This window comes from Phyllobates terribilis, unplaced genomic scaffold (assembly GCF_046119375.1).
Source record: "Phyllobates terribilis strain yellow unplaced genomic scaffold, ASM4611937v1 Scaffold_2__4_contigs__length_985480577, whole genome shotgun sequence".
NCBI lineage: Eukaryota > Metazoa > Chordata > Amphibia > Anura > Dendrobatidae > Phyllobates > Phyllobates terribilis.
This window is the reverse complement of record NW_027362762.1, coordinates 467,716,983-467,738,853: the sequence shown is the minus strand read 5'-3', so window position 1 is coordinate 467,738,853 and position 21,871 is coordinate 467,716,983. Positions and strand designations below refer to the sequence as shown.

The 21,871-nt window shown below is 45.8% G+C and overlaps 1 long non-coding RNA gene across 1 annotated transcript in view; it reads right to left on the bottom strand.

The window, feature by feature from the left end:
- LOC141217012 (uncharacterized) overlaps nt 1–21,410 on the bottom strand; it is a 63,792-nt gene extending 42,382 nt beyond the window's left edge. Inside the window, exons 1-3 of the long non-coding RNA XR_012285895.1 lie at nt 21,286–21,410; nt 19,724–19,813; nt 18,939–19,021 (exon numbers count right to left, since the gene is read on the bottom strand). This is a non-coding gene — a long non-coding RNA (uncharacterized lncRNA). The remainder of the gene's footprint in view (nt 1–18,938; nt 19,022–19,723; nt 19,814–21,285) is intronic.
- Between the last annotated feature and the right edge of the window lie 461 nt (nt 21,411–21,871).

Sequence of the window (21,871 nt, the reverse complement as noted above, 5' to 3'; positions counted from 1 at the left end):
CGTCCATTGAATTTGTCAGGTTTTGGATGGTTTCTGCTTCAATTGTTTTGTATGAGGACAGAATACCCTCCCAGAGCTGTTGCTTAGATGTGAACTGCCTCCCGCCATCATAGACATTCCTTTTAATGATGCTCCAAAGGTTCTGAATGGGGTAGAGGTCAGGGGAGCATGGGGGTCACACCATAAGTTTGTCCCCTTTTATGCCCATATCAGCCAGAGATGCAGATGTTTTATGTGCAGCATGAGATGGTGCATTATCATGCAAAAAAATGATCTTGCTGTGAAATACACGGTTCTTCTTCTTGAACCATGGCAGGAAGTGCTGTTTGAGAAAATCCACATACGTTATGGAGTTCATCTTTAGCGCCTTCAGGGATCCTAAAGGGGCCGACAATCTCTCTCCCCATGATTCCAGCCCAAAACATTACTCCACCTCCTCCTTGTTGGCACTGTAGCCGTGTTTGCGTGGGGTGTCCATCAACCAGCCATCCTCCACTCCATCCATCTGGACCATCGAGCGCTGCACGGCACTCATCCGTGAACAAAACAGTTTTGAAATCAGTCTTCATGTAATGTTTGGCCCACTGGAGCCGTTTCTGCTTGTGTGAAGTGGATAGAGGCGGTCGACAGGATGGCGTATGCACAGCTGCAAACCTCTGAAGGACCCTGCATCTTGTTGTTCGGGGGACGTTGGAGGCACCAGCAGCTTCAAAAACTTGTCTGCTGCTATGACAAGGCTTTTTTGCCGCTGCTCTTTCAACCTGACGTAATTGCCTGTAGGAAAGAGTCCTCAATTTGCCCTTATCAGCACGCACACGTGTGTACTGTGAATCAGCTACATACTTCTTGATTGCCAAGACACTTCATCCTGATCATCGCACAATGTTGATTGTAGTCATGCCTTGACCTAAACACTCCACAATTTGTTGCTTCTCAGCAGCCGACACATCCTTTTTCTTTCCCATTTTGGCAGAAAATGTAGGCTGCTTAATAATGTGAGACAGCCTTCTTAAGTAGTCTTGCCTTTCATTGGACACACCTGCCAAACTAATTAGCACAGGTGTCTGCAATTGCTTACAGTGATATAAAGAGCCCTGACACACATCACCATCAATGAGTTTAACTGACAAACAAACAAATTCTTCTCTTATCACTCCTAAACACTTTTTGCATAATAATTTGGAACACAGTGTACATGTGCTTTTCCACAAAACACCAGTGGTTCACGTAGTGAATCTTACAGTTCTAACTTGCCAACCGTGGTCTGTATGGAGTTGTTCAATAAAGGGCCCAAAATTAAGATAACATAGATGGGAGAGGTCTCTATGAATAGGAATTCCTAAGTATTTGATACCCTGTGAGGGCCAGGCAAAGGGAAAGTTGGACTGGATGGAATCCTATATGGATTTGGGGAGGGAGACATCGAGGGCCTCAGACTTCGCTGCATTGATTTTAAAATTTGACCATGTAACAAAGTGATCTATTTCAGCCATAACAGCATGGATGGATATATGTGATTGAGTGATATATACTAGGACATCATCAGCAAATAGAGAGCACTTGTACTCGGTGCCTCCCACCTCAATCCACCTAATATTGGGGTTATGGCGAATTGATGAGAGCAGGTGCTCCGTCACTAGGATGTATAAGAGAGGGGACAGAGAACATCCCTGTCTTGTCCCATTGGTGATTGTGAAAGGTGATGAAAATGTTCTGACGCGCCCCCTGGGCCTTGGGACACCCAGAGCCGGACCCTTTTTGGTGGATGCTGATGGTTGTAGTCTCCGTGGCGGCGACCCGGTTCCGTGGCTCAGGGCGGTCAAACCAGTGGCGGAACTATTTATGTGGTTTTGATGTTTAAATGTCCGACTACGCCACCCGTGGATTGCGGTCAGAGTGAACCGCCGCTCCAGGGCAGACCGCTGAGGCTGGTGTTGTGGGTGCAGCAGAGAGTAGCATAACTCCCCACGGGAGGAGTATAGCCTCAGTTCAGTGTATGCGGAGGATGGGGGTGATGGTGCAGGGCAGCAGCAGTAACGACACGGAGTCAGTAATGCAGTCCAGGGCCTTTACTCACAGTTCTTATTATCCAGACCACGTCTGCAGGTAACGGCTGCCCACGTCGTACTGTGCTCACCAGGTGAGGGGCTCAGACAACTCCCAGATAACTTTGGAGAGCTTCACAGGACCCCCTTTGTGTGTCCTTTGTCTGGCCTTTCTTACCAACCCTTCTGTCCGGCTGCCTCGGGCCTCCTCTTGGTAAACTTGGCGCCAGTTTCCCTGACCCTATGTGGTGCCTTCCTAGCGGGTGTAGCGAGGGGCTGCGCCACATAAAATGTCACAGCCTCCTGTTTCTAGCTGAGGGTCGTTTCCTGCCTCCACTAGTTTCGGGGACCGGTCTCCCCCTTTGGCCTGACCCCTCCACGCAGGTGGATTCGGGCGTGCGGTGGCGACTCGCCCGTCCGCACCCCTGGGATCCCTTCGTTCCTCGTTCCTGGAGCCTTCTCTGCTCCTCTTCCTTCCTTCTCCCTCTTCCAGGCCTGGGCCTCTGTTACTAGGCCCGCCTCCGGAGCAGAGCTCATGCAGAGCCCCTGCTCCCTGCCACTTCTGCTCAGACTTCTCTGCACTGAACTAAGATGGTGCCCACCTTTTATACTCCCTTCTCAATGCACTCAGGAACTGCTTCCTCCCTGCTCCTGCACTACAGGGTTCCCCTTCCTCAGTGTTCCCTCCCCCCACTCCAGCCAGGGACAGGGACTGTCGTGCCCATCTCAGGGGCATATTGGTCACCCTGCCCCATGGCAATGTGGTGTAATGCATGCAGGTGTCGGGTCCTGATCCACACTACATCCTTACCTGAGAGTGAGATATCACACCTCTGGGTGAGGTGCAATACCTCTGTAGCAACCGAGCCCTCAGGGTGCTACAGTTCCATTTATCTTCAGCCTAGGTGACGTATTGCGATACAGGGCCGTGATTTTGGCTATAAAAGGGTCCCCTAGACCCCTACCCCAAGCTTTTTAAGAGAATCATATATGGCGTGCCAGGAGACTCTATGGAATGCTTTCTCAGCATCCAACGAGAGTATCTAATTACAAATTTTTAACTGCATCTAGCCCAGGAAATACTTTGTGCCTAGTAGCAGTGTCTACTAGTTAGCGGATTATCCCGGCTGTTAAGCAAGCTACACCACCTGTAGTTTGGACACTTAATTTTTTCAAAGGAAATGCTTCGGGACCACGGGATACTCAGTGAAGAGCATCAGGAGGCACCCCAAGGCATAGGGGCTGGGACTGGCAGTAGGATGCCTTGCGGTGGACAGCCGAGCTCGATCCTTATAAAAGCATTTTAACTGCAGCAGCTTTAGTGGACGCTACTGGAGCTGGAATTACGCGGCTGCTGGCATGAGACTTGCCCTCCAATAGATCCTTGTAAATGGATTTAAAGTGTATTCATTCAAATTAGAGAGACAATTTAAATTAAAAAGCTTAGAGCTGCCTCCACCACAGGGGGGCTCGCTCGACCCACCAGCGGACAGGCACCAGTATTGGGAGAGGGGGGCTGGCCGTCAGGGTTCACCGCGGCTCTGGCACAAACCCGGCGACGCGGAGGTGGCACGGGCAGGAGCGGACTGAACGTGTCGGCTTCTCACTTTTTGGATTTTAGAAGGGCATGACATGCCTATATCTGTGTCTCCCCCTCCTTTTACTCCTCCACCTCTTTTCTTTTCGCATGACTATATGTACTTGTCACTTTTCCATGTGTTAGTTGTGTCTTCTGAGCAGTTTGTCAGCTTTTGGACACCTTTGAAGGTGTTTTCTATGTGTTTCTATGTGTTTTTGTTTGCCTGCCATTGGTTTTAACGGTGTTCGAAGGTGTTCGACGAACAGTTCGACGAACAGTTCGGCGAACACACGGGTGTTCGACGAACCGAACCGAACTCGAACACTACGGGGGTGGCTCAACACTAGTTAGAATTTGTATTATGGCAAGAAAAAGGCAGCTAAGTAAAGAAAAATGAGTGCCCATCATTACTTTAAGAAATGAAGGTCAGTCAGTCCAAAAAATTGGGAAAACTTTGAAAGTGTCCCCAAGTGCAGTTGCAAAAACCATCAAGAGCTACAAAGAAACTGGCTCACATGAGGACCGCCCCAGGAAAGGAAGACCAAGAGTCACCTCTGCTTCTGAGGATAAGCTTATCTGAGTCACCAGCCTCAGAAATCGCAGGTTAACAGCAACTCAGATTAGAGATCAGGTCAATGCCACACAGAGTTCTAGCAGCAGACACATCTCTACAACAACTGTTAAGAGGAGACTTTGTGCAGCCGGCCTTCATGGTAAAATAGCTGCTAGGAAACCACTGCTAAGGACAGGCAACAAGCAGAAGAGAATTGTTTGGGCTAAAGAACACAAGGAATGGACATTATACCAGAGGAAATCTGTGCTTTGGTTTGATGAGTCCAAATTTGAGATCTTTAGTTCCAACCACCGTGTCTTTGTGCGACGCAGAAAAGGTGAACGGATGGACTCTACATACATGGTTCCAACCGTGAAGCATGAAAGAGGAGGTGTGATGGTGTGGGGGTGCTTTGCTGGTGACACTGTTGGGGATTTATTCAAAATTGAAGGCATACTGAACCAGCGGTTTGCGTTTAGTTGGACCATCATTTATTTTTCAACAGGACAATGACCCCAAACACACCTCCAGGCTGTGTTAGGGCTATTTGACCAAGGAGGAGAGTGATGGGGTGCTACGCCAGATGACCTAGCCTCCACAGTCACCAGACCTGAACCCAATCGAGATGGTGTGGGGTGAGCTGGACCACAGAGTGAAGGCAAAAGGGCCAACAAGTACTAAGCATCTCTGGGAACTCCTTCAAGATTGTTGGAAGACCATTTCCGGTGACTACCTCTTGAAGCTCATCAAGAGAATGCCAAGAGTGTGCAAAGCAGTCATCAAAGCAAAAGGTGGCTACTTTGAAGAACCTAGAATATAATACATATTTTCAGTTGTTTCACACTTTTTTGTTAAGTATATAATTCCACATGTGTTAATTCATAGTTTTGATGCCTTCAGTGTGAATGTACAATTTTCATACTCAAGAAAATACAGAAAAATCTTTAAATGAGAAGGTGTGTCCAAACTTTTGGTCTGTACTGTAAGTTCGCTCCAAGATCAGTCATTTGTAGTGAGCATGGAAGATACTGTCCTCCATTTAAAATGGGCAAGGCACGTGGCAAGGGACGGGGAACTGGACGTGATGGTAATGGTGCTTGCAGAGGCCGAGGACAAGGCCGTGGGCAAGCTGAAATTGTGCCACACCAAAAACCCACATTTTCTCGCCTGACCTTCCTGTCTCAATTTTTAGGGGACCGCAGCACACCACTATTGAACCCCGAGCAGTGTCAAAAGGTTGTTGGATAGGGGATAATGCTTCCAGTCACTTAGCCACCACCACCACCACCACCCTGTCTTCCACACGGTCAAGTCTCAGTAGCCGTGAGTCTGGACCGCATATTCCTCACCCTGATCCTTCTTCCTCCCACCATGCCGAGTGCCCAGAGACAACTGATCCCACACTTGGATACTCTGAAGAGCTGTTCACTTTTCCATTTATAGATTCGGGCCTCTCGCCCGGTCCACTTGAAGCAGGGCAAGAGGAGATCGCGTGTAGCGATGCCCAAATATTTGAGCAGCCACAGTCACATGAAGGCGACGGTGGGAAAGTGTCACAAGAGGTGGATGATGATGAGACACAATTGCCAGAAAGTCAGGAGAAGGACCAGGGTGCTAAAGTGGAAGACGAGGTGGTGGATGATATAGTAACTGACCCAACCTGGCAGGAGGACATGCAGAGCGAGGACCGCAGCACACAGGGGGAGGGAGGCAGAGCACCCCAACAGGCAGGAAGAAGCAGTGTGGTGGCCGCAGACAGAAGGCAGGCAACCGTTCCCCGTAACATCAACACGAAGGAAGTTGCCAGTACAACTTTAGGTCTTCCCGAGTCTGGTTGTTTTTTAAAGACTCTTCCCCTATTGTGCATGCAAGCCAATCCCCTGTCCATGGTGCATGCGAAGATGCCTCCTGCCCTGCATCTGTGGTTGCGCACTCTCAAGTAGCAGCATCAGGAAGCACGTCCATGTCCTTGTCCCAGCGCAGCGTTCAGTTGTCCATACCCCAGTCCTTGGAACGCAAGCGCAAATATGCAGCCGTCGGCCCACAGGCCACACTACAAAATTTTCACATTTCACGACTGCTTGCACCCGAAATGTTGCCTTTTAGGCTCGTGGAGATGGAAGCATTCTGCAACCTGATGGCGGAGGCCATCCCTCGGTACTCGGTCCCCAGCCACCACTATTTCTCCCGGTGTGCCATCCCCGCATTACACAAGCACGTGTCCCAAAACATTAGCCGTGCCCTCAACAATGCAGTTACCGGGAAAGTCCACCTAACTACGGACACGTGAACAAGTGCTTGTGGGCAGGGATGGTACATCTCACTGACGGCACACTGGGTTAACATAGTGGGAAACGGGACCCAGTCAGACCTTGGGACGGAACACATCCTCCCGACGCCAAGGATTGCGGGCCCTAGGTCAATCAGGGTTGCCCCCACGGTCTACAGCTCCTGCACCTCAGCCTCCTCCTCCTCTTCAGCCTCCATCTCTGAAATGACCTCATCAGTCACAAGCTGGAAGCACTGCAGCACTGCTGAAGCTAATATGTTTAGGTGACAAACCACACAAAGCTGAAGAGTTGTGGACTGCTCTGAAAGAGCAGGCAGATCTGTGGCTCACACAGCTGAACCCACAGCCAGGCATGGTCATGTGTGATAATGGCCGAAACCTGGTGGCGGCTCTGAGGTGAGGCAAGCTCACACACTTACCATGCCTGGCCCATGTGCTTAACCTCGTGGTTCAGCGGTTTCTCAAATATGCTTGATAAAGTACGCCACCTGTGTGCCCATTTTAGAATGTCAGCTACAGCTTCCGCCGCCCTTGCTGTGTTTCAGCAGCATTTGCAGCTTCCGGCTCACAGACTGGTGTGTGATGTCCCCACGCGTTGGAACTGTACACTGCAGATGTTGGAAGGATTTGTGAGCAGAAGAGGGCAGTTGTTGAGTACCAGTATCAACAAGGCCGTCGGTATTCAGTTCAGACTCCACACATAAGACCTTAGGAATGGACATGGATGTCAGACATATGTACCATCCTCCAAAACTTTGAGGACTCCACCAAGATGGTGAGCGGCGATGACGCCATAATTAACGTCACAATCCCACTTCTCTGTCTTCTGAAACGCTCTCTGCTCACAATCAAAGAGGATGCATTGCAAGCGGAGCACAATGAGATCACCATATAGGGTGATTACACACAGCCAAGTCTCATCTCATCCCAACATGGATTGGGTGACAATGAGGAAGAGGAGGAGGAGGAAGGACAGGAGCTAGTTTCATGCACTATAGACTGTACTACCACTACAGCTGTCATACCGTCTGTTCAGCGTGGATGGCCAGAAGACAGAGAGGAGGAGGAGGAGGAGAGCATGGTCAGTCATCCTCTTGGTGAGGACACTGAAGTCTTGCCTGTTAGTAGTCTGGCATGCATGGCTGAGTTTATGTTGCGCTGCCTTTCCCATGACCCTCGCGTTCTCAAAATTTTGGGTGACAGTCATTACTGGTTGGTGACACTTCTAGACCCACGCTACAAGAAGAACTTTATATCTCTTATTCTTGAGGCGGACAGGTTTACAAAAATGGGGCTGTACCAGAAGGCCCTTGTTGCGGGACTATTAAAAAAATTCCCATCTGAAAACGCTGGCGGCAGAGGGCACAATTCGTTGGACAACCAAGGAGTACAGGCGAGAGAGACACAACTCCAATCCAGCAGAGGCAGGAGAACACTGTCAAAGTTCTGGGAGAGTTTTCTCAGACCCTCCCATCGCACAGGCCCTGAGGAGCGGGGTACTCTCACAAGGAGTGCAAAGTTTTGGAAGATACTGAGGGAGTACCTTGCTGACCATACCAACGTTCTCCGTGATTCCTCTGTGCCTTATAATTATTTGGTATCCAAGCTGAATACGTGGAATGAACTGGCTCTCTATGCCTTGGAGGTGCTGGCCTGCCCTTCCACCAGCGTTTTATCAGAGCGGGTTTTTAGTGCCGCTGGAGGAATTATAACTGATAAGAGCATCCGCCTGTCAACTGAAAATGCTGACAGGCTGACTCTTATAAAAATGAACAAGGGCTGGATTGGGCCAGACTTCTCAACACCACCGAATGATAGCAGCGTAACATAAACTCAAATTCAGTGTCTTTTCTTGGGAGGTGTATTCCCATGCACCTTTTCACACCCAGACATGGGTATACGCTTCCTGATTTTGGCTATTTGCTCTTGTCCTCCTCCATCTCCTCATCTTCCACCATCATATCACCAGGGTGACCGTGGTCCGTGATGCAACACCCACATAATTTTTTTAAAGGGTGTTTATGATGCCCATAAAAACATTTTTTTACAGTATGTTCATGTATACCCCCCAGGGGTAAATGTTTGTCAGCCCAAACACTTAGTGCATGGGCATTACAAGTATAGGAGGCCCGCTCCTTTCTAATGGGGACATTTTTTTATGAGGCCCTCCTCCACGTCTCTTCCAAGGGGCATTGAAGTGCCTCCAAATTTTTGGCAGCCCTTGTATTCACTGCATAGGCCAACACTATGGGATACTCTCTCCTTTCTAATGGGAATTTGTTGTTACTGTGGCCCTGCTCTATGTGTCTTTAATTTCTTAGTGGGGTTTTTCCTAAAATTGGTCAGCCTTCAGACTCACTGCATACCCTATAACTGTATAGCAGACTCTATCCTTTCATATGGGAATTTGTCATTACTGTGGCCCTGCTCTATGTGTCTTTAAATTCTTAGTGGGGTTTTTCCTAAAATTGGTCAGCCTTTGGACTCACTGCATACCCTATAACTGTATAGCAGACTCTCTCCTTTCTTATGGGAATTTGTCATTACTGTGGCCCTGCTCTATGTGTCTTTAAATTCTTAGTGGGGTTTTTCCTAAAATTGGTCAGCTGTTGGACTCACTGCATACCCTATAACTGTATAGCAGACTCTCTCCTTTCTAATGGGAATTTGTTGTTACTGTGGCCCTGCTCTATATGTCTTTAAATTCTTAGTGGGGTTTTTCCTAAAATTAGTCAGCCGTTGGACTTACTGCATACCCTATAACTGTATAGCAGACTCTCTCCTTTCTAATGGGAATTTGTTGTTACTGTGGCCCTGCTCTATGTGTCTTTAAATTCTTAGTGGGGCTTTTCCTAAAATTAGTCAACCGTTGGACTTACTGCATACCCTATAACTGTATAGCAGATTCTCTCCTTTCTAATGGGAATTTGTTGTTACTGTGGCCCTGCTCTATGTGTCTTTAAATTCTTAGTGGGGTTTTTCCTAAAATTGGTCAGCCGTTGGACTCACTGTATACCCTTTAACTGTATAGCAGACTCTCTCCTTTCTAATGGGAATTTGTCGTTACTGAGGAACTGCTCTATGTGTCTTTAAATTCTTAGTGGGGTTTTTCCTAAAATTGGTCAACCGTTGGACTCACTGCATACCCTATAACTGTATAGCAGACCCTCTCCTTTCTAATGGGCACATGTCGTACTTGTTACTGTGGCCCTGCTCTGTGTGTCTTTAAATTCTTAGTGGGTTTTTCCTAAAATTGGTCAGCCGTCGGACTCACTGCATACCCTATAACTGTATAGCAGACTCTCTGCTTTTTAATGGGAATTTGTCGTTACTGTGGCCCTGCTCTATGTGTCTTTAAATTGTTAGTGGGGTTTTTCCTAAAATTGGTCAGCCTTTGGACTCACTGCATACCCTATAACTGTATAGCTGTCTCTCTCCTTTTTAATGGGAATTTGTCGCTACTGTGGCCCTGCTCTATGTGTCTTTAAATTCTTAGTGGGGTTTTTCCCAAATTTTGGCAGCCCTTGCAATCACAGCATGGGCATTACCACTATAGGAGACCCACTTCTTTATAATGGGAACATTTTTTTTACTGAGACCCTCCTCTACGTCTCTTCAAAGGGGTATTGGGTTGCGTCCAAATTTTTGGCATCCCTTGCAGTCACTGGATACGCAATAACAGTATAGGAGACCCATTTGTTAATAATGGGAACAACAAAGCATAGCCGGCTGATGACTCTCTAACAATAGCGAGGGCCGACTGCTGGCCTTTTAAGAATAGTAAGGGCCGTCTGATGGCCCTATAAAATAGGCTTCCTGACTTTCAGAGTCCCTCCATCCTAAATAAAACAGGATGTGTCTCATGATGTGTCACACACCACATTGCCAGATAAGATTGTAAAATGTTAAAATGACATTTCCCGGTGAAAGCATTTGTCTTAAAAAATAACATAAAAAGAACAAAATAATAGGATCTTTTTTTTAGTATAAAAAACAGCGTCACCAATTTATCCTCAATGTAATCACATTGTTCAGCTCCTGCACCTCCTTCTCCATCTCCAAAATGACCACATCAGTCACAAGCTGACAGCACTGCAGCACTGCTTTGGCCAAGCGGCAACAGGCTGTGCTGAAGATAATCTGCTTAATGCTTAATTGACAAACCGCCCAGTGCTGCAGAGTTGTTGAAAGCTGTAACACAGCAGCCTGATCTGTGGCTCTCACTGCTGAATATATAGCCAGCCATGGTCGTGTGTGACAATGGGCGGAACCTGGTGACGGAGAAATGACACCCAGAGTAGATACTGTTTCCCTCTTTGCCAGTCCTTTCACCAAGCTAAATACAACTCTCCTCAAAAAAAGCTGTGGACTGGCTCTGTACCGTCCCTGGCCACATTCACCTGTCCACGTTTTTGTGGGTAGGCGGTCCTTCCCAGTAAGTGCACTGGGGAGGGCACGGGTAATGTTGGTTCTCTGGTGGGCCCGTCCAACCCTGCCAATAAGCAGCCCTGGCTAAGAAAAGTTTGGGGGAAGGTTCCCGGACACTCTATGGCTGCTTTTTTAATGTGGATCGGACGTGCTTATGCATGTTATTTCTTAAACCGCATTGCAGATCAGGCCATTGTCCAACTCTGTATTCATGAAATTAAATGTGCAAAGAAAGATGTTTGTGTGTCAAAGCACCACCGACAAGTGTGAGTTGATGTTGGACGGGCTGCCATTGCTTCTGCAACAAGCTGTATTAGAGTACTTCCTGAGAGAAATGACACCCAGGGTAGATACGGTTTCCCTCTAGGCCAGTCCTTTCACCGAGCTAAATACAACTCTCAGCAAAAAAAGCTGTGGACTGGCTCCATACCGTCCCTGGCCACATAAACCTGTCCACATGTTTGTGGTTAGCGGTCCTTCCCAGTAAGTGCACTGGGGAGGGCACGGGTAATGTTGTGGGACCCGTGCTTGTGGAAGGCGGAGACGACACCGGGAGAAACAGTGGCCGCTGGGGACCGAGTATGGACACCCGGCCGCCGCCGGCATGAGGTTATGAAAAGCTTCCGCCTCCACAAGCCTAAAAGGCCACATTTCAAGTGCAAGTAGGTGTCAAAAAATTGGCAGTATAGTATTGCAGCCTGTGAGTGGGTGGCTGGCTGCATACTTGCGCTTGCATTCCAAGGAATGGGGTAGGGACAACTAAACGCTGCACTGGGACAAGGACGTGGATGGTGATTATTGCAAGTCTGCAACGACAGGTGCATGGCGGGAGGCATCTTCGCATGCGCCAAGGATCACTTATGATGGGCACACTTTTAGGCAGTGACCCGGGAGTCAAAAATGCTTCCAGAGGTCTTCCCCATGCTGTTCCCATGTCTTTTCTGCACTGTATGCATGTGTCTGCTGATGTGTCACACACCACATTGAATGCATTTGTCACGGTTGACAGCAATGCAAAAGTGAAAAAACGCATCAAAAACGCTACGTGTGAACATAGACCAAGGTGTGGAGGAGTATTTTTGGTTTTGGTTATTTATTTTGCCTTATATACCAGTCATTACCCTGGAAAGGATGTTCCTTAATATATTTCCCAGGAAAATCCATTTTGGTTTTGTTTTTGTATGTTTTATTGTGAGTCCGTAAAAGTGGCGTAATACTCTGACAACGTTGTTGACAGCAGTGACCTGGGAGTCAGAAATGCTTCCAGGGGTCTTCCCCATGCTGTTCCCATGTCATTTGAGCACTGTTCCCATCGATTTGAGCAATTTTTAGGCCTTCTGCAGACCGCCGTGGGGAGCAGCCTGAAAAATGCTCGAGTTTCTCATAGACTTACATTGGGCTCGTTGCTCGGGTCGAGCACCCGAGTATTCCAATTTGCTCTACCCAAGCAATGAGTACCCGAGCAATTTAGTGCTCGCTCATTGCTAGTCCTAATACATCTATGACAGAAAAATATAAAAGATATGGCTCTGGAAAAAACGACCACGCAAAAATGGAAATTGACCATGTCAGGAAGTGCTTAAATGACAAGGGAGGAAACACAGGGAGTTCAGTTTTGGAGAGATTCAGTTTCAGATAGAGAGCGGACATAATGTTAATGAGAGCGAACAGACAATCGCTGGTATTTTGTATTAAAGGTGGGGTTGATGTCAGTGGAAGATATGTACAGTATTATTGCGTGTCATCAGCATATAGATGATACTGAAAATCAAATCTGCTGATGGTTTGTCCTATAGAGAGAAGTGGAGGGGGCCTAGAACTGAACCCTGAGGAACCTCAACAGTTAGATGAAAAAATGAGGAAGAAAAGCTGGCAAAGACAGTGAAGGAGCGGTCGGAGAGGCAGGAGGAGAACCAGGAGAGGGCAGTTTTCCCGAGGTATAATTAGCAGGAACTGGTGATCTAAGATGTCAAATGCTACAGAGCAGTCCTCGAGAATCAGAAGAAATGAGATACCATTAGATTTACTGTAGCTGTTAGTAGATCATTAGAGACTTTAGTAAGGGCAGTTTTTGTAGAATGTAAAAAGTGGAAACCAGATTGGAAAGGGTCAAGAAGAGATTTACCTGAAAGATAACGGGTCAGATGAAAGTTTTCCAAGATTCAAAGAGTTTAGATTACAGTCATGTTTTTAGTTAGCAGGGCAGTCCTGGGCAAGGGATTTTTTTTTTTAGTAATTGGGTTATGGCTATACTGTATGTTTGAGAGAAGAGAAAGATACAGGGAGAAAGATTGAGGTTAGATACTTTAGTTGGGTAGGTAATGACAGCCACAGATTTGTGGCTGGGATGTAATAGGACCTGTGTCTGGCACTGTTAAAGGGTTTCTCCAGGAAGGAAAGAAAATTAATAAATAAAAAGAAACATTATAAATAAATTAATAAATAATTTTCATTACTTAATTACTAGGTCTAAGTTTCTCAAAATCGCTGCCGTCACATTGTTACATTACTGAACTTAAAACCCATCCTATACACATAGCTGGATGGGTTTTAGGAGTAGAGAAAGCTCTCCTTTCTTCTCTGGCAGTTAGCTATGAGAAGAGACAGAACCAAATTGTCCCTTCAGAGAGGAAGAGGACTAGAACTCTAGTGCCAACTATAGGAAGTAGCAATCCAAAAATTCAATATCGACCCTCTAATGAGCCTTGTCACATGACTTAGCATAAAAGCCAGAACCAGAATCTCAATTTGCAGGCACTGTGTTTAGGGATACTGACACTCATCAGTGCAATGTGTGAGATCTGGTTTGACTGGGATTCAAGGGGTTATGTTTCTGAGAACATGTTACATCAAAGCTGAGATAACATCTTACCTAAAGCACAGACTGCTAGGTGAAAAGTTGTGAGGAGTGTGAAATATGGATGGGAGAAGATGAGACACAAGTGGGAGATGTGGTTTATAACAGAGTGTAAGTACAGTACTACTGCTCATATACACTCTATTAGAAAACAACAACTTCCATAGCTTTCATCTGGAGTCCTCCAATCTCCTCATTCTTCATATTTTTTGTCCTAGCTGTGCCTCAGCTGATAAGTTTTCTCGACTTTGATATACACTGATAAGCATGACTGCTCTTCGATTTGATCCAGAGACCTTTTGCTTGGGAATCAACCCAATAACGCACTGAGCTATTAGGGAGTGTGAGAACAGGTTGTAATTTGCAGTATAGAGGAAGAAAAATATTTTTTCACCACCAGGAGCAAAGCAGTAACAATGCAGTGACATGACAAGAATCTGCATAACTAATTATATGATAAATAGTTGCAAGTCAAATTTATGTATGAGATAGCCAAGATGGTTGTCTATAAAATGATGGTAGTCTCACGTTGGAAGCAGCAGTGGATGGTGAGATATGGAGCTTGAAAGTCAGAAGTTCAAAACATTGTTACCCTTTTGCTTATCAGTGTACATAAATTTCCTCCTGTCTCTTTTCATAGGCAGGAGAGCTTTTTCTTCACACACAACCTGATGGCGGCCATTTAAGAAAAACACCTTATAATTGCTCCATAGACAAAAGTAGCAAAAACAAATAGTTACAATTATTTATCAATTTACCTATAATAATATAATAATTACCTATAATAATGTGTTTTTTCATTTATTAGGCTATGTGCCCACGATGCAGAAATGCTGCATATTTTTTCCGCTTCTCCCTGGCAGGAAAAAAGCATGCGGATTTTACATGCGTTTTTCCTGCCAGGTAGAAGCGTTTGTCAAGCGTTTTTGCATGCATTTCTGCATGCGGGTTTTTTTCCAAGCGATTTTAGCATCACTTGGAAAAGTGCTTGACAACTTGGTCACACAATATAAATCCATGCAACCGGCATGGATTTATATAGTGTGACCAAGTAATAGTTAAAAAAAAAGAATAAGAATGGTGAAAAATAAAAATTAAAGATTATACTTACCTTCCGATTGCCCCCGGTCTCCTTCTCCGATGTGTCCGGTCTCCCTGGTGTCTCGCGGTGGTGTGGAGGACCTGCAATGACGTCATTGAGTCATGTGACAGGTCACGCGACCGCCGACGTCAGCGGCCGTGTGACCTGTCACATGACTCAATGACGTCATGTCAGGTCCTCACACCACCGCGAGCCGCCCAACACACCGCACGCATCACTAAGGAGGCTGGGGGACATCGGAAGGTGAGTATAATTATTTTTTATTTTAAATTCTTTTTTTTTACAGGTACCATGGAACCCGGGTCTGGATGAGAGTCTCCTCTTCTCCAGGCCTGGGTACCATCCGCACATTGAATCGCTTCATATCCGCGTGTGCACATGTAGTCATGCGGATATCAAGCGCTTCAATGCAAGTCAATGGTGGCAATTACGCTGCGTGTCCGCAAAATTAATGGACATGCTGCGGATTTTTCCGCAATGATAATCCGCAGCGGAAATTTCCGCAGCATGTGCACAGCACATGCGGATTATCATTGGGGACCATGGGGCACGTATTACCAAGCGTTTTTTTAAGCGTTTTCGCTGCGGAAATTCCGTGGCAAAAATGCTTGAAAAACGCATAGTGGGCACGCAGCCTTAATTTTCCTTATTTTCCAGAGAACTTCTTTAACGAGCATATAGCAGAGGCCTGCTCTGTATCCATGTGTATTACAGTAGGTGAGAATCATTTGGTATATTTTTTACAGATCCAAGTGGGTGGGAAACCTTTCATTTTGCTTTGACAACCCTTTTAATCATATGATTTTATAAAAAAGATCTTGACTGCAATTAAAAAACTCTCAGCGTAGAAAAGTATGGGATCAATAGCTGCATAATCTTACAGTTTTAGGAAAGACATCTAAAGAATGAAAATACTATGGAACAACTTCGTTTTTTTCTTCTTTTTTTTCTTTGAGGTTTCTGGGTTCACGTTTTGCAAATATACCGGTCAGTCTGAAATTGAAGCCTGTCCATTTTCACTGAAGTATAATTACAATAGTAACTCTGATTTACTTTATCCATACAATTTACCTACATCTCAGATTTGGAAAGGGTCTTTTAATGTAACCAATTTTATCTGACTTAACATTTACAGACAGCTTAGTATTCCTCTCAGGGAGAAGAATATATTCTTATTATTTGATTCAGTTGCCATCAAGGTTGAAAATTCAATAATCTTACATAATTAATTTTTAAATTGCAGCCCAAGGTTATAAGGAATTGGCAATGTAGAAAGTGGTTATGGAAAGGGTCCCCCAGAAATTGCTCTGATTATTCTATTGGTTCAGAAACCACATTTTAACCAATCTTTGTGAAATGAAATCTTTACCTGTCTGTAGGTAAATGTAGATGGGATAAGGCTGAATCCACTGACGTTCTCATACGTATGTTGCCTCTTGTAATTATAGACCATCAGTAAAAGGGGAATATTTTGTCACGTCCTCTCCATGACTGAAACCATTCATTGAAATTTATTTCAAAATTCATTAACATGCAGTCAATGAGGATCATGAAAACTTTATATGCCCTATAATTAGGATGATATTTTCATAACTTCCTAATCCCTAAATGACTCATACAATAGTTAAAGAAAAAGGTACATGGTTAAAATCCTCAATATATCTTAAATAAATCTTTAAGTTTTATTTTTACATAAAATATGATAGTTTCATCTCCCTGATTAGGGTTCCATTTTACATTGGTGGTCATAGGAGGTGTATCTGGGAGCTAAGGCGGGAAGCTCAGCAGTAAAGGAGCACAGTCTGACATTCACCAGAGGGTGGTAACTGGCTCTCCAGCAGCCAGGAGAAATAACGAGACAAGAGCAGCCTGGAAAAGATGTTAGCAATGCAAAATGCGAACTGTAGTCTGCAATCAAAATGGATTTTTACTATTACCACCAATTAGAATAATAAATCAATTAAACCAAATTAATTTTAATCTTTATTATACACAATATCACACACAAGTATAACAACGCATAAAAATACTCCATAAAACCCATTAAAAGTGCAGTGTGCATACAAATATATTAAGGCACATTAATATTCCATAATTCAAAGATAGGAAGGCATGGTTATAAAGTGTCAATCACTAGATACCCCACGAGTTACTGGGAAGTGTGGTGGGATACAGGATGCCACATGGTTAGTATGGCTTTTTCTGACTACGACTTAGTGTTGCCGTTATGGGGCAATTTAAGTATGGCTGGCTAGTTGCATCTCTAATTAAAACAAAGGGTGAATTTTCGGTAATCAGAATTCAAGCACACTTAAAGGAGGTTTCTCAAGTTCTAAAATTGTTTTAATTAGTTAGACGGAATGAAATTGACCAAGTTTGCAATTGATTTTTCTATCTGCTGTTATTCTCCTGCAATGGGAAATTTTAGCCCTGATTCATCATTGTCTGTTTCACGTTCTCTCCTTTACTATGTGCACTGACAGTGCGCTCTCTTGCCGGCTCAACACTTTTCATAAGAGCCGGCGAAGGAGCATTCTCTTGTTGGCTCGTCACTTCTCATTAGAGTCAGCGAGGGAGCGCACTGTCACTGAGCTTTGAAAAGAAGAATATCGCACAATGACAGATTGTAACCTTGGCCAGATCTGTGCCTTGCCAAAATTCTGTCTCTGAGCTCCTTGGGCAGTTCCTTTGAGCTCATGATTCTCATTTGGTCTGACATGCACTGTGAGCTGTGAGGTTTTATATAGACAGGTGTGTGCCTTTCCAAATCAAGTCCTATCAGTTTAATTAAACACAGCTGGACTCCAATTAAGGAGTAGAACCATCTCAAGGAGGATCACAAGGAAATGGACAGCATGTGAATTAAATATGAGTGTCTGAGCAAAGGGTCTGAATACTTATGACCATGTGATATTTCAGTTAAAAGCTTGGACAAAGTCGTGGGTCAACCTTAATATTTGTTAAAAAATGTCTACAATCAAAGTTTTTCCTTCTCAAATAAAATAATTTAGTTTTGGAATTATAGTGGAATAATATAATATGTTATGTAATAGCAGTAAAAAGCATATGGCCCAATGGCCTAATTTAAATATTTAATAACAAAGGATAAAACAACTTGAACAAAACAGATAAAATATGCCCCCAAACACAGCATGATTCCCTCAGAGTGAATTCCTCCACACGCACAGTATGATGACTGATGACCCTACTGTACCCCTCTTCCTCAATCCCCCCAACAAAGAATGGTGATCCCCATCACAGTCTGATTCACCAACAGTGATCTCCACACAACCCTCCATAGAGTAAAATGGACCCCACATAGTCCTCCATACAGTATAATGACCCCACATAGTGCTCCATACAGAATGGGCCCCATATAGTGCTCCATACAGAATAATGGGTCCCACATAGTGCTCCATACAGAATAATGGGTCCCACATAGTCCTTCATACTGTATAATGTCCCCACATAGGGATCCATACAGAATGGGCCCCACATAGTGCTCCATCCAGAAAAATGGGCCCCACATAGTCCCCCATACAGAATAATAGCTCCATATAGTCCTGCATACAGTATAATGGCCCACATAGTGCTCAATACAGTATAATGGGCCCACATAGTGATCCATACAGTATAATGGCCGCGCATGATGCGCCATAATGTATAATGGCCCCCACATGATACTCCATACTGTATAATGGCCACACATACTGCTACATACGTTATAATGGCACCAAATGATGCTACATACTGTATAATGGCCCCACATAGTGCTCCATACTGTATAATGGTCCCACATAGTGCTCCATACCGTATAATAGCCCTACATAGTGCTCCATACAGTATAATAGGCCTACATAGTGCTCCATTCAGTAAATGGCCCCACGTGATGCTCCATACTGTATAATGGCCCCACATAGTGCTCCATACAGTAAATGTCCCCACATGATGCTCCATACAGTATAATGGCCCCACATAGTGCTCCATACAGTAAATGTCCCCACATGATGCTCCATACAGTATAATAGCCCCACATAGTGATCCATACAGTATAATGACCCCACATTTAAAAAAAACTACTCACCTCTGCACGTTTCTACGCTGATCTGGTCTCTTCATATATCCAGGGCCGGCCTTAGGGTATATGGCGCCCTGTGCGAAATCCCTCTTGGCGCCCCCCCCCAAAGAAAAAAAATTAAACTCATGTAGGTGAAAACAACAAGTGCATTTTTTATTAATCAAATGATCAAGTAATAACAAGCAACAAAAGTTGAAAAGTTTTAAAGCCGCCACCACGATAAGGTAGACTCTTCTGGCAGGGCCCTACTCTAACCTATTAAAATTTTCTTAAAATATCCAATACTCTTTTTAGATATATTTTTATTTAGTTTTCTTTAAGGGAATGTGTCATATACATTTTTTTTTAAAAATGACCAATAATACCACATACAGGGAATACTGCCACACCATGACCAGACCACATATTACCACAACATAGTGACCGAATAATACCACACAGAAGGGGGAAAAACTGCCACACCATGACCAGACCACATATTACCACCACATTACTAATATTACCACCACATTACTAATATTACCATAAGTGTCATTATGCACGGGAGCTCTATACATGGTATGTATAATGTAAGTGTCCAGGTAATCTAGTGATCACCAGTGACATTATACACAGGAGCTCTGTATATAGTGTCAGTGTACAGGTAATACAGTGATCATCAGTGACATTATACACAGGAGCTCTGTATATAGTGTCAGTGTACAGGTAATACAGTGATCACCAGTGACATTATACACAGGAGCCCGGTACATAGTATATAGTGTAAGTGTACATGTAATACACTGACTCACTGGTGACGTCTCTAGGTGAAGTCCTTCAGCTACGCTTTTCTCCTTCATCCAGCACAGACCGCCATTACGTCTTCCAGCCAGGACTCGTCTCTGCATAAAATAACACAGTTATCTAGAGCACATTCCCCAACTTCTACATTACGCAGCTGAATACAGACGTGTATCCACCATCAATATATGGTTAGTTATTATACAACCCACCATTCCAAATATAAATTGTAATCCACCACGGTGCCCCCATTAACTGTAAATAGGCACTTAATATATAATTTAATTAGAACCTCTACTCTTTCCGCCAATTTGTTACCAGTTACACTCCTGCATCCGCAACGCCCCCTACTCTATACTTCCTGCTCCCCGCATTCATTATTTACATGCACCCCCTGCCCCAATTCATTATATCATGTCCTGCTCTCCCCACCCCATCATCATTTACTGTCCCCCACCCCACATTCATTATGTGCAGCTCATTATCCCCCTACTCCCAATTCCCCCATGTGCAGCTCATTTTCTCCCAATTCCCCCATGTGCAGCTCTCACCCCCCCATGTGCACATCTCTCATCCCCCTCCCCCACATGTGCCCCTCTCTCATCCCCCTCCCCCACATGTGCACCTCTCTCATCCCACTCCCCCACATGTGCACCTCTCTCATCCCCCTCCCCCACATGTGCACCTCTCTCATCCCCCTCCCCCACATGTGCACCTCTCTCATCCCCCCCATGTGCACATCTCTCATCCCCCTCCCCCACATGTGCACCTCTCTCATCCCCCTCCCCCACATGTGCACCTCTCTCATCCCCCTCCCCCACATGTGCACACCTCTCATCCCCCTCCCCCACATGTGCACCTCTCTCATCCCCCTCCCCCACATGTGCACCTCTCTCATTCCCCTCCCCCACATGTGCACCTCCCATTCCCCCCACTCCTAGTAAATTGTATTTAAAAAAAAAAAAAAACTTGTTATACTTACCCCCATGCGATCCCTGCAGAATCCTCGTCCAAATCGATGACACCAGGTTCTCCTGACTTCCGGTCATGTGACGGTGCCGTCACATGACCGGAAGTCAGAGAAATCATGACAGAGATGTTCCGGCCCCGGCGCTTAGCATGGGGCCGGGGGCCCCATGAGGAGAGAGACACACAAGAGGGGGGCCCCCAAGGGGGCCCCTACCGGCCGGGCCCCATACTGGAGTCAGGGCAGTCATGCCCTGATGGCGGCCCTGCTGGAGGCTGAAGGGGCCCCCTCTCCCTCGGGGCCCCCGTTCAATGAACCGGCTGCACGGGCGGTAGTTCCGCCCCTGTGTGTGAGGAGGAGAGAGTGCAGCGCGCCCGGGTCCCGGCCGGACATTTCAGAGCAGAGAGGGGGCGCCGGCGCCTGAGCACAGAAGAAACGCTGGGCGCTCCCTCTCTGCTCTTCCATAAGAAAAATACCGACGGGGAGGGAGCCAGCGCAGCGCCCCCCTTCACTCTCAAGTTTGAGGCGCCCTGTGCAGTTGCACAGCTGGCACGCCCCAAAGGCCGGCCCTGCATATATCACAGTCCTATCTGTGGGCACACATACCATCATCTTAGCACTGCCGCCGCCACCACTCTCCTCAGCCTGCACGAAATCCCCTAATGACTAGCGCTGCCACCCTCACCTTTCTCAGCATCAAGCGCGCAGACTGATGGGAGGGCATGTGGCTTGATGGGAGGGAGCGCATGCAGAGGAGAGTGGCTGCGGCGCTAGTGATGAGGGGGATGGCACACAGGCTGAGGAGAGTGGCTGCGGCAGTGCTGAGGAGATGGTGCGTGTGCCCACTGGGTGGGCTCTGTTTGCCCCCTCTGGCATGTGAGCCATAAGGTTCGCCACCACTGACCTAGAGAGAGGACCTCAAACTATGACAGTATAAGAAATAGGGAGAAAAAGGCCTCATAACAGAATGGACAACTACTGTAGTGCTGTCAAGATAGAAAACTGTGCAATAATAGTCCGTGAATAATACATAGAATAATACATAGATTCCATTGATAGGAGGAGAGAGCAATAGTAGAGTTGTCAGTAGCTGCAGACGCAGTGTGAATTGATCAGGCAGTGATATATTCAAGTAGGGCACCTCTTCCAAATTCCTGTGAATTAAATTATACACATTTTTATTCATTCTTGA